At 54.3% G+C, this 11,951-nt stretch overlaps 1 protein-coding gene across 2 annotated transcripts in view; it reads right to left on the reverse strand.

Moving 5' to 3' along the window:
• The window catches only part of LOC125955793 (protein sprouty), a 25,183-nt gene extending 14,633 nt beyond the window's left edge, over window positions 1-10,550 (reverse strand). For both annotated transcript variants that reach the window (XM_049686980.1, XM_049686979.1), the window contains exon 1: window positions 8,198-10,550. The gene's annotated coding sequence lies outside the window, so the exon portion shown is untranslated. The remainder of the gene's footprint in view (window positions 1-8,197) is intronic.
• Window positions 10,551-11,951: the final 1,401 nt, after the last annotated feature.

The raw sequence follows: 11,951 nt of genomic DNA on the forward strand, positions 1-11,951 counted from the left end.
TTGGACAACGAGTAACAGAGAGAGAGAGAGCGAGATAAAGGGCAAGGAAGAGACAAACACGGGGGAAGGTGATCGGCTAGCAAACACACACACACACATACACACGTACACATCGTCGCGATCTGTGTGTGTGTGCGCACAAGCGGTGGAACGATCGCGAGCGCGCGCGCGCGCGCCAAGGGAACCGGATTTGCCAACCCCTTCTCCTTCTTCTCCTCCTTCTTCTCCGCCTAAACCATGCTCGGCATCATCACGGCATCCGATCTCGCTTCGTGGAGTGGTGAGGACAGCAAACCGACCGACACCGAAGAGACGGTGGTGCAGGCGCGCGGACAGTGTGTAACAACAGAAGCTGCTCGCTGGCTCTCTGGCTCGCTGGCTGGCTTGCCATCAAACAGCTGAACCCCGCTCTCTCTCTCTCTGCGTCTCTGCTGCTGAAGCTGCCACCAACCAACAACCAAAACCTGCTGCTGCTGCTGCTGCTGCTGCCAGCATCGGTCAGCGTGCACGCATACACATACACACACACACACACTCACAGCCAGGGCGCGCATTGTTTTGGCTCGATCTACTCTCGGGGATCGTCGTGTGCAGCAGCAGCAGCAGCAGGGAACGCGAACGGTTTTTGAATGAATACGACGCGCACAGGCCCTGCTTCTGCTGTTGCTGTACGCTTGTGCTACTGTTGTGCAATGCCGCAGCAGCAACAGCAGCATTCAGAGGCCGTGCCGTGATTCGGTAGTAAACCGAAATGGATTTTCCTTCGCGCGATCGCGAAGCGGTTCTTGCGAGCGATCGAAGGGAGTGATCTTACAAGATGACGACGACGAGGTCGTCGTTGTCGACGGAGCACGACCAACCCAAACGCTGAAGCGGATGATGATGATGATGATGATGATGGGGATGATGCTGCAGCAACGACGCAGCTTCTGATCTTACGGATCCCTCCTCCTCCTCTCCCTCCATTCGCCCTTCCATCCAACGCTTTCACGTGATCGCGAGAGGGCGGAGGAGAAAGGGATGCCAGCATGCAGAGCATGAGAGCGAGAAGCGAGAAGAAGGCGAAGACGAAGTGCTGCTACTGGTGCTGCTGCTGTTGCTGTTGCTGTGGCCTGGGGTACGATCATTTATGCTGCCAGGAGGAACGGGACCATTGCCTGCCAGCCGGGGATGATGATGATGATGGTGATGCTCTACACAACATGATGAGGAGGCCCCGGCGCGAGTAAACAAGGTTATCGACCTTTGGGCGCTGAGCTGAGCGCGCGCGGTGCGAGAACTCCCCTTCCTCCTTCTTCGCTCACGCCTTCGCCCACCCTCGCCACGCAATATCACCACCACCAACCAGTGGTCCCGTCGTGTCGTGGCCGTGGCCCTTTTTTGTTTTGCTTGTGGTCGTTTCCAGCAGAAAATGGTGGTGTGGCCGAACGCCGGAAGCGTCTACCTGGGCGCACTCGAGTTTAGTAGTCGAGTCGCGTATTATGCGGTCTTGAGACCGAGGATCATTCGATCTCGAAATCGCGAAGTAGGAACAGGGAACCGGTAGGATTCCCACGCAAAACACGTGTCGCGTTCCGACACCGAAGACACCGTTTCCGGTTCGAACGTCTATTCCCACGCCTAGTGGAGCCTACTATAGGAACGAAGAGATAGAGAGAGGGACCAGCTGGCGTCGACGATGCCGAGAAAGAGAGAGAGAGAGAGAGAGGACGAAGGACAATTGATTCAAGTTGGATGCAGCTTTCTCCCACGCATACGGGTACCACTCCCGACCGGAAGTCCTCTATAGATGGCGGACCAGGCGGGAAAAGGAAATGAAGGAGAAGTTCGCCGCTTCGAGGGGTTTCCATCCGCTACCAGTGTAAGAGTCTTTCGATCGAGTCCTCGTCCCTTGGCCGCTTCCCTTTTTTCTCTCTCTCTTCTCGAGGTGTCCTTGTGCATCGCGCAGAAGGAGTGCATAAAAGAGACAGACAGAGAGAGATAGAAAGAAAACGAGAGAAGACGAGTAGCAGCTGGCCTTTTGCCAGCGTTCCTTTGCACACCAACCGACCAATTCTATGCGTCTCCACGTTCATTCGAAGCAAAGGACAAGAGTGAGTGCGCGCGAGAGAGAGAGAGAGAGCGCGCAAGGACACAGGGATCCTTATGGCGCATCCGGTAACGCCTTCTTGCCGCCGCCGCGACGATGATGATGGTGGTGGTGACCGTGAAAAATGCATGAGAAACAGGAGGAACACACCACACGCGAGCACACACACACACACACACACACACACACACCCACTCCCAGTACCATTAGTCGCTGCCACTCGAGTCCGGTTGTCTAAATTGAATGGAAACCCAAAAAACAACAACCGGATGCGAGGTGGAACCATGGCGCGAGGATGGATTCTGGCGAATGAGATGATTTTGCTTTTTTTTCCATCTTTTCTGCTCGTCTTTTGCGTTTGTGGTCGTCGCCCGCCTTTCTCCACTCTCACTGCTCACGGAAGGCGATGCGCTCACCAGCTGTCTCACTTCTGGTGTTCTCTCTTTCCAGCTCACTTTCGAGAGCCAGATAGATCCGGCCGCCCCCACATCCTCCTCCTTATATCCTCTTCCGCTCCATTCAGCAGCCGAAACCGCAGGGATCGTATTTCATCAATCATCCTCCTGGCTGGTGCACCTGCGCAAACGAACGCTCGAACACACATACCGAGTGGGGGCTCGCTTACTCACATCTCACTTCCCATCTCGCGCTATCATCTCGCATCTCGCTTCACTCACTCAAGGTCTCGCTGAATCGGATGACGTTTCTCGCAAATCGATGCGCTGCTACGGATCGCTGCTGCTGCTGCTGCTGCTGCGAGTGCGAATGTCCGAAAACCCCGTCGGTAGTTTGTGCGACGACAGTGAAACTTGGATTCCGTTGGTGGGGCGCCGCCGCAACAGACGAGGTGATTGGCAATTGGCTACTTTGTGATTGTCCACCACCACCTGGTGGAAACAACCAAAACAACAGCCCAAGAGACAACGGAAAGACAAGCAAATGCAACAACAACAACAACAGAAACAGCAGCAGAAATGTGTGGCAAAAAATGTGCGGGATCGAAGTGATGGAATGTAAAAATCGGCGGAAAATAAACAAACAAACGAGGCGAGGCGCACTTCGATCCACAGACACGCACACACGCACACAGATATGAACAACGTGCACGCCGTTTTGCTGGCCTCCTGCGATCGTCGATTCTGCTGCTGCTAAATGGTTGTTGCGCTGTGAGGCGAGATTCTGGCCTGACCAGAAGGCCTCCGGCTCGATCCTCGTTTGGTCCGAACCGTTTGCAACGAAAATAAACAAATCAATTACACACGGCAAGGCAGGAAGGTGCCGTGGCCGTGGTGCCGAGGGTGTGCGTGTGCTGTTGCCGCTGCTGCTGCTGCTGGTGCGAGAGATTCGAGCGGAGCGAATTCGCGCAGGAGTGTGATTTTATTTTTAAACTCCCGCAGCACCACCACCGTCGTCGTCGTCGTCGTCTTCGCCACCGACACACATGGGACCGTACCCGATATGTCTTTGGTGCAAGCCAGAGCAATTGGTGTTGGTGGAATTGCTTGCTGGCCAACCAACCAACCAACCAACCAACCACAATCAAGGCGCAAACCAGCAGCGGCAGCGATGCCAGAACCGAACCACCGCGTATCCCGTTCATCGCGCCGTGGTCAAGAAGTCGAATGAAATCCGAGTCAGCCAGAACCCCGCACGCGAAAGGGAAAAACGCTGGAAATCGGTGCCGCTGATGCTGATGGTGGTGGTGGTGATGGTGGTAGTGCTGGTGCTGGTGTTAATCAAACAATGAGCTGGAGCAGCGAGCGCCGGAATTGCGAAACATGCCAACTGCCTGGGGGCTGGGGCTTGGAGCAAAAGTGCCCGCGCACGTTCGTGTGTGTGTGTGTGTGTCGGCCTTTGGTGTGGCCGGATGCTCGTTCGTTCAACTCTTTTACGGTGATATTTCTGCAGCGGTGGACACAAAAGTGCAGAAATCGGCGACTCAACCGGCTGACCGAGCGCGCGACCGTGACGATGACGACGACGACGACGGCGGCGGCGACGTCGGTTTTCGCTCGACTTCCCTATCGCACGGTGGTGGTAACCGAGCCCTTACCCCCGGTTGACCCCAGCGTGTCCATGCCCATCACCCATTCCCTTTCCCACTTTTCCCTCCCGTCTTCCTGCGGTAGAAACGAACGGATCAATGGCAACAATCATCGGCCCCCGGGTGGGGCGGGGAGGTTACGAAACGGTGCATATCATGCTCACTGTGATTGGCTGTTTGCAGGTGAAACAAGAACAAGAAGGCGATGCTGAGGTGCAATTTCTGGAGGCGAAATTAACGCACTGTGGCCATGGTTTGCGCAAATTTCATGTAGGCTTAACGCCTAGAGCAGCGCGAGGCTTACTGGGCGTCGAACTGTCCCATGACCGAGGAGTTACGGACGGAGGAGATGAAATCACGGAGCAGCTGGCGCAGTGGCTGCTAAGATATCACAATGAATATGGATGCATAAAGTTGTGTTTCCATAATCACAGCAAGCCTTGACCTTATAATGCTTCTCCAGTTTACAGCGCGTGCCGTGCCGTGCCGTAGTGGCGTTGTACATTGCACATTTATATGGAAACACCAAGAATGTAGGCTGGCAGGCTGACTGGTTGACTACTCGGTCAAACACATAGGCCCAACCGAAGCACCGTCGAACAAAGAACCATTAGAACGCCCCCGGTGTTGCTGCTGCTGCTGCGGTCGCTAATGAATGCCATATGATTCTCGCGTCTCGGGTCTCCCAAGAAAAGGCAGCAGAGCGAACGAGCGAGCGAAAGACCCCTGGCTGGGCACGGCGGAACCGGTTAAATGGAACACACACACACGCGCGCGCACAACCAAGCAGGGTTGAGGACGGGTTAAGAAAAGGAGCATTAGCCACGGGGACGGACGGGCGGACGGAGGGACGGGATGGTTTACGATCGCGACTTCCATTGACACCGTTACAACCGCCAAGTTGAACACGCGGCAGCAGCAGCAGCCGGAGCAGCCGGAGCAGCCAGAGCAGCGCAGAGTAGTTGATATGCGCGAGACCGCAAACAACCCGGGGTGTGGTACGGGGAGAGGGACCGGCAGGGCACACAGCCACAACGAGTGGCAGAAGAAAAAGTGGAAGCCCTTGAGGAAGTCCTCCCCGCCCTCCCCTCCTGGGATTGACCCCCCCCCCCTCGCCGCACAAACTCACTTCAGAGCGAGTGGCAGCGAGCGAGCGAAGAGTATGTAATCACCATTCGACGAGCGACAATCGTTCGCTTCCGCCGTCGATTGATAATCATGAATCAACTCCCATTACTGTACGGTTGGTCTTCACGGTGTCTGTGTGCGTGTGTGTGTGTGTGTGTGTGTGTGTGTGTGTGTGCTACCCTCTCTACACAACCTCAGGCGATGACAGTTTTTTCCCTCGTTTTTTTTTCTCTCTTCATTCCTTACCATTTCAATGGCATAAACTGCGGAAGTCGATTATGATCATTTCCGCTCGATACCCCACATCCAAGGCAGCATCAGCAACGACGAGCAATGGGTGTTTGTGCAGGCCGGCAGCAGCAGGCCGAGAGGGCATCGTCGTTTTGAGCCACGATCACCACCGGATCTCGCTAGTCGTCGCTGACACACTATCAACTGTTGTTTTTTTTTGCCAACGAGCCAGCAAGCCAACGAACTGTCAAAGAGAGAGATTGACAATCTGTGGCACAATCAAGTCATCGGGCAGCCATTGGGGTTTATATGTTTCGTAGTAAATCCCGCAGAACGTCAGTAGGCTGCGCATGTCGTTCTTCCTAGCGACGCAGTGCATCGGAATTGTGACAAAGAAGGTCTCTGTAAGTGTTTGTCACGCCAGAAGCTACCGGACCAGGTGTTTGCTAGCCGCACATCGTGCTCGGAGAGAACAGAGAAGCCCCTCAGTGGTGTGACGAGTGGGGTGGGGTAAGCTGGTTGGCAAACAAAGCACACCGCGCACTCCCCCCCCCCCCCCTCTCCCTTTGGACGTGCGTATCTGCTTCATGATTAGCTTGCTTCTCTCCTTTACGATCGTACGTTACGAGCGGAGTGTTGTGCTCGATTAAACTTCGATCGATCACCTGAAGCGGAGAGAGAACCGATCGTTCTCGGGTCGTTCTCGGAAACTACGACCCACACACACACACACACACACACACACACATACACACCAAAGCACGCAGCGGCCGTTCACGGCACACCGTATCGAGATCGAGGTGGTATGTATTTCGAGGCCATTCCAATCAACAACAACATACACACACGCAGCATGCGTCGTACCAGCGTATCAGCACACGAGCGGGCCAGAGTTCGGACAAAACTAGCATATAACCATCCCCTTCTATTCCACTCACCTCCCCCCCCCCCTCCCCGCCCCCTGCTTCACCGACGCATGAATGAAGCCGCGCATACACAAAAGCAGTTGCGAGTTGCGGAGGAATGTGATCGTCAGAGCGCGAGGGGAGGGGGAGGGGGCCAATTGTACCCGGACCCTCGCCGTCCTTGTTGGCTGTATTGTGCAGCAGCACACACGCAAGCAATGTGTGTGTGTGTAAGTGTGCATGTATGTGCGCGAGCGCTTTCAACGCGTCGATGGCGAACGAAGAGTTCGAGCCACGAGTGATGGTGACAGCTGCTGCTGCTGCTGCTGATGCTGGTGATGCTGCCGATGGTGATGATGATGATGATGATGGTGGTGCCTGTGTCTGTGTCTGTGTCTGCGGGCGTGTGGTAGGTGACATTTTTCATTCATAAAAGAATTCGAATTCTATCCCCCATCATCACATTACAATCGATTGCTTGTAGGGTTGAGACATACATACAGAGCGAGGAACAGATACGATCATTGAGTATCTCTGTGTGGTTGTACGTGTGTGTGTGTATGGTACGCTGCGGGATGTAAATCGGGAGCATCGATCGTTGTCGATGGCCAATCGGATGCTCGCCACTGTAGCACCAGAGATCGACCAAAATCGGGCACAACTACGAAGAAACGGTCACCACACTGGAACGAACGATGGATGATGCGTGTGCGTATCAATTTCGCCGACCCCCCCACCACTCCCCGTCGTTCCCATCCGCAACCGGAAGTGACAACTTCCGGTTGTTTGCGAGCACGAGCTGAACAACGCCGACGACCCAACGGAAACCCCATTCACAAGCAAACACACACACATACAGATGTGTGCGCGGTTGCTGCGTGTTGTCTCAATGGGAAACTCCAAAGAGGAGTAAGAGGAAGAGAAGGAGGAGAAGGAGTAGCGGGAGGAAGCAACACAATCAGGCAGCAGCAATGCGCGGTGGTCCCGCGGCTGCTAGAGGAGTTGTGTGCCCCGTCGTCGTTCGCATTGAAAGCGACCACCAAAAAGGGAAGAAAACACCGGGGGAGAATCATCAATTGAAACTGATTACAGCAACGATCAGCAGCACACAGTACGAAGGAGTGAAAAAGAGGCACCGACAGCGATAGCATGAGAAAGAGAGTGAGAGATAGTGAGCAGAGAAAGCGAAAGAAGGAGGCAAGATCGCCGTTAGACCGCCGTTATCAGCTTCCACATCACCTACCCCCCACCCCCTCCAACCGTCACCATCGCACACCCGGGAACTGGGGCCTCTGGGGCCGGTTATCGGTGTCGCGCGATGTACGCGTCTTGTGTTTGTGTCGCCGCCGTGCACACACACACGCACAGCCGCGGACACACGCACAGTCGCCCCACCACCAGCGTGGTATCACCGCGCGGTGTGGTACGAGCAACGAAACGAAAGGAAATGCGCTTGATTGCAGAAGAACGCTGGAGGAACACCGGAAGACGAGTACGACGACACGGTTTTCTCCATTTTTCCTCCACTCCGTGGCCCCATTTTCATGAACACGCCGCCTGCCACGGCGTTCCGTACCGAGACGGGGGGTGCTCGAGAATGTGATAAGCGGAAACACGTGCACCGCCACGATGCGCGGTGACACGACGACGCACGCACGATGTGGTCATCGAGGAATGTGGAAGGATTGCTGCGCGGAAGAGTGCATCTCATCCCCGTCGCGGAATGAATCTTAGGACCCAGACCCAGAAGGTGTATGTATGTTTCGTTTCGTAACTACTAACGCTAAACGGGACACTTACATAATGAATAAGCAATTAAAGACCGTGTGTTGTGGGCTCGCCGTGGACTTTGACGTTTTCCCTTCTCGTTCCGGTATCTGTGTCGTCGCTGTCGGAAGGGCGGATGATGCCGCTGTGCTAGTCGGCTACCGAGACAGAGAGACCACCGACCGACCACCGACCTTTGATTGTCGACTTCCGCTTGCTGCTGCTGCTGCTGCTGCTGATGCTGGCTTGTTAGCTGTATTGTTGCGTTATTGCGATGCACACAGACGCACACACAATTCATACAAAAAAACACTACTCTCTATTTGTAGACACACACACGCACACAAAACCACACGCTAGGAAATGCTCTCAAAGGACATACACAGGACACATCGGATCTCGCACGGTAACTTCTTCACTGCTCGCTCCCGCTTTTCTTTTACTCTTCTTTTCACGCGTCAAACACACAACCGAACATCTCAACACCGAAAGACGCGTGTCGTCTTAACATCACCTCTCTCCTCGAAGAAGGAACTATAATTTCGACCGCCTGATCCTCTCGTCTCGCCTCTAATCTAATCACCACACCACGGACCACGGAGGACGGATGGGCACACAGATGCACACGTACACGTACACGTACACTGGCAATTGGCTGCTGGTGCCTGTTAGCCCGATTTCGAAAGAAAAAAAAAATGCAAGAACAGCAGGCCCTGGCTCTCTCTTTCTCTCTCCTGGTGCCACCAAAAACCACACAGTGGTGTGCGCGGCCAACTTTGCTTTTGTTTCTCTTCCCACTCTATTGCACCACCGTTTGGGACGTCGTATTCACGCTTTTCCGGCTACTGCTGCGGTTGCTACTGCTGCTCCTCCGGCAACCTTCATCATGCTCCATCGTCGTCGGGGTCGTCGTCGTTGTCGCTGGTGCCCGCACTACTCCACCCTCTGTATGCGGCGGTATGCGCTTTGCTTTCGCTTTCGCTCAAACCCACTTTCTTAAGAACTTATTTTCTTCATCAACAGCAACATTCAACGAACACACATTATTGCACCACTGCATCACTCTTGCGTTGCGTTGCTCCAACTCCCGTGCGCGCCCTCGTGGTGTGTCGCCTTGCGTTTCCCCCCCTCTTGCTTCACTCACGATCGCTCGCTCGATCGCGGACACTGGCGCTTTTGCCGTTGGTTGCCGTTGCTGCTGCTGCTGCTGCTGGTTGTAGCGCGCGTGGAAAGCGCGAAACCGTCGCCGGATGCACCGCCACTTGCTTTCACTAGTGGAAAGTTGACAAAACACACTCGGAGGGACACCTCGGCGGGGGCCACCCTCCTCTCTCTCAGCAACACTGGGGGCCAGCTACACAATGCTTCATGGCTTGCTTGAACAAGCTATGTGCCCGCTGGCGCACATACACAGATATGGGATACATATATGGACAGAGCACACACACGCACATGGGTTGCTTCAACACAACCGACGAACCACACAAAGTGCACAATGTGCAGGACAGGACGACCGAACGAACTTCCGGTTTCTTCGGTTTCCTTCACCCTTTACCGCGCCCACCTATGCACACACACGCACGCACGCACGCACACAAGAGACACCGAGAGAGAGATACACGTGTACAGGCCGATGATCAATCGTGCACTACCAGAGCACGACACCCTCACGCGCGCGCCCGTTCCACGTTCGTGTATGTGTGCGCGCTGTTAGTGTGGATGATGTTCGCGAGAAATAACTCGTGGCCTGAATGACTCCACCACTGCACGGCTGCTGCTGCTGCTGCCTCTGATGCTGTGATGCTGTCGTCGAGATGCACGCCTACTCTGCTCTGCTCTCTGCTGATGCCCTGATGCTGGTGCTGCGCGAAGTTACGTGCCAACAACAACGCGGGGCGCCTTCTGTCGTGAACGGGGGGGATGGATGGGAGGAGGAGCCTGCTGCTGCCTCCTCTCGCGTGGTGATCTTTTCCGTCGCGCGCGCGCCTCGGCTGTCTTCCGAACACACACACACACCCAGACACAAACACACGCACGCTGCTTCACACACGTTTTGCCCTGCCTTTGCCTTTGCCTTTGCCTTTGCCTTGCCTTGGGCCACACACTTTTCAGCACTGTTCAGCGTCCTGCTGCTGCTGCTGCTGCTACTGCTACCGGAACACCAGAAAGAAACGCGAGGCCTAATTCACGAGCCTACTAGCGTACCGAAAGGAGGGGGAAAGTAACGTGATTGAGGAACCACCAACCAGTTGGTTCGGTTTCCCTCTGATTTGCCTCTGATGGCGGTCGCCGTGATTCGCCGTCACCGTTGGATGCCGCCGCGCGAGAGACGCACCGAAATCAGCCGTCGTCGTTCCTCAACGGTTTCTCGGAAAATAATGGCGCCTGTCTAAGCTGGCCCTGGCTATGCTGAATGTATGAATGGCCGAGATGAGTGCCCGAGTCGTGCTAGTGGTGGTGAGAGCCGTGCATTCCGCTGAGTGTGTGCGTGTGGTGCGGTGAGGTACCCAGTGAGCAGAAGTGAGTGCCGATGATAGCGCTCGAGGATGGCGACGCGACATCGAGCGATATTCTGCTTTGCAATTTGCATATTGAGTACGCTAAATCATTAGCCGAAACGAAGAGACATGATTGTGAAAGAGTAACGTCATTTTGTTAAAGCTCGTAAAGTATGCTGTCGCTGGTAAAGTACAAGTGCAACCAAGTGTTTGCCATAGATGTTTACGTCGTCCGAATAGTAAGTAAAAAAAAACATTTGCATTGTACGATGCAATGCTAATGATGTAACAGAGTTCGATGTTCCTGAGCATTTTCACATCGAGTTAAGTAGCTTGCAAACACATCAAAGCATTTGGTTCGTGTTACGGAAGGCATTAAATACCATAATAATGGAGGAAATAAAGAGAGAACAACAGGATCAAGCCCGACTTTGGCTCTTTAATCTAGTCGGCCCATTTGGGTCTCCATTCGGTCTCCGATGTATTATAGCGCACTGTATGCATATACCAGAGACTGAATTTCGCTCCGATGGTGGCCCGATTTCTCCCACAAGCAGGAGTGACTTTGCTTGCTGGGGCTGCGCCGAAGCCAAAACCGAAATGTGTGGGTAGCGTCGGTTTCCGTGCGCTCGTGGTGTGCGTGTGGTCTGTCCGAGCAGCGAGACGGTGTGTGTGTGTGTGTGTGTGTGTGTGTGTGTGCGTGCGCGGTTGAATGAGTACCAGCAGCGAATGAGTGGCCGTTTTTATGAATGAAACCACACGGTGTGTAATGAATGGCTCGGCGCGTGTAATGAATGGAAACGGCGGTGGCGGGCGCGCGCAAAACAGGAAAAAAGGAAACAAAAACCTCACCCCAACGGCAACGACGGCGACGACGACGACGACGACGACGACGACGATCAGGCAAATGCTGCCGCTGGCTGCCGCCGTTGCTCGTGGCGGATTTTTTTTTTCTTATTTTGTTTTCGGTACACAATACCATCGTTGCTGTTCACCCTCCCACAAAAATCGGACTTGCTTTCGGTGGAACCGAGACTGGTGTGTGATCTTCGGAGCGCCAAGATTGTAATCTTTATCTCCGCGCTGCGCTGCTGGATCAAATCCAACGTCGCAAAAGTGTTATTACTTTTGGGCCCCATACCATCGCACATATTAAGCAGATGCTCTGGATTAAAAAAAAAGACAACAATGCTGCTATTTGTGTTGGCTTTAATCCATCGCCGCGTCTCATTGATGTGGACCGACGCGCTGTGCACCGTCCTCCTGCATTTTCTAAACTTTCCCTGAAA

The sequence above is a fragment of the Anopheles darlingi genome, chromosome 3 (genome assembly GCF_943734745.1).
Source record: "Anopheles darlingi chromosome 3, idAnoDarlMG_H_01, whole genome shotgun sequence".
Classification (NCBI taxonomy): domain Eukaryota; kingdom Metazoa; phylum Arthropoda; class Insecta; order Diptera; family Culicidae; genus Anopheles; species Anopheles darlingi.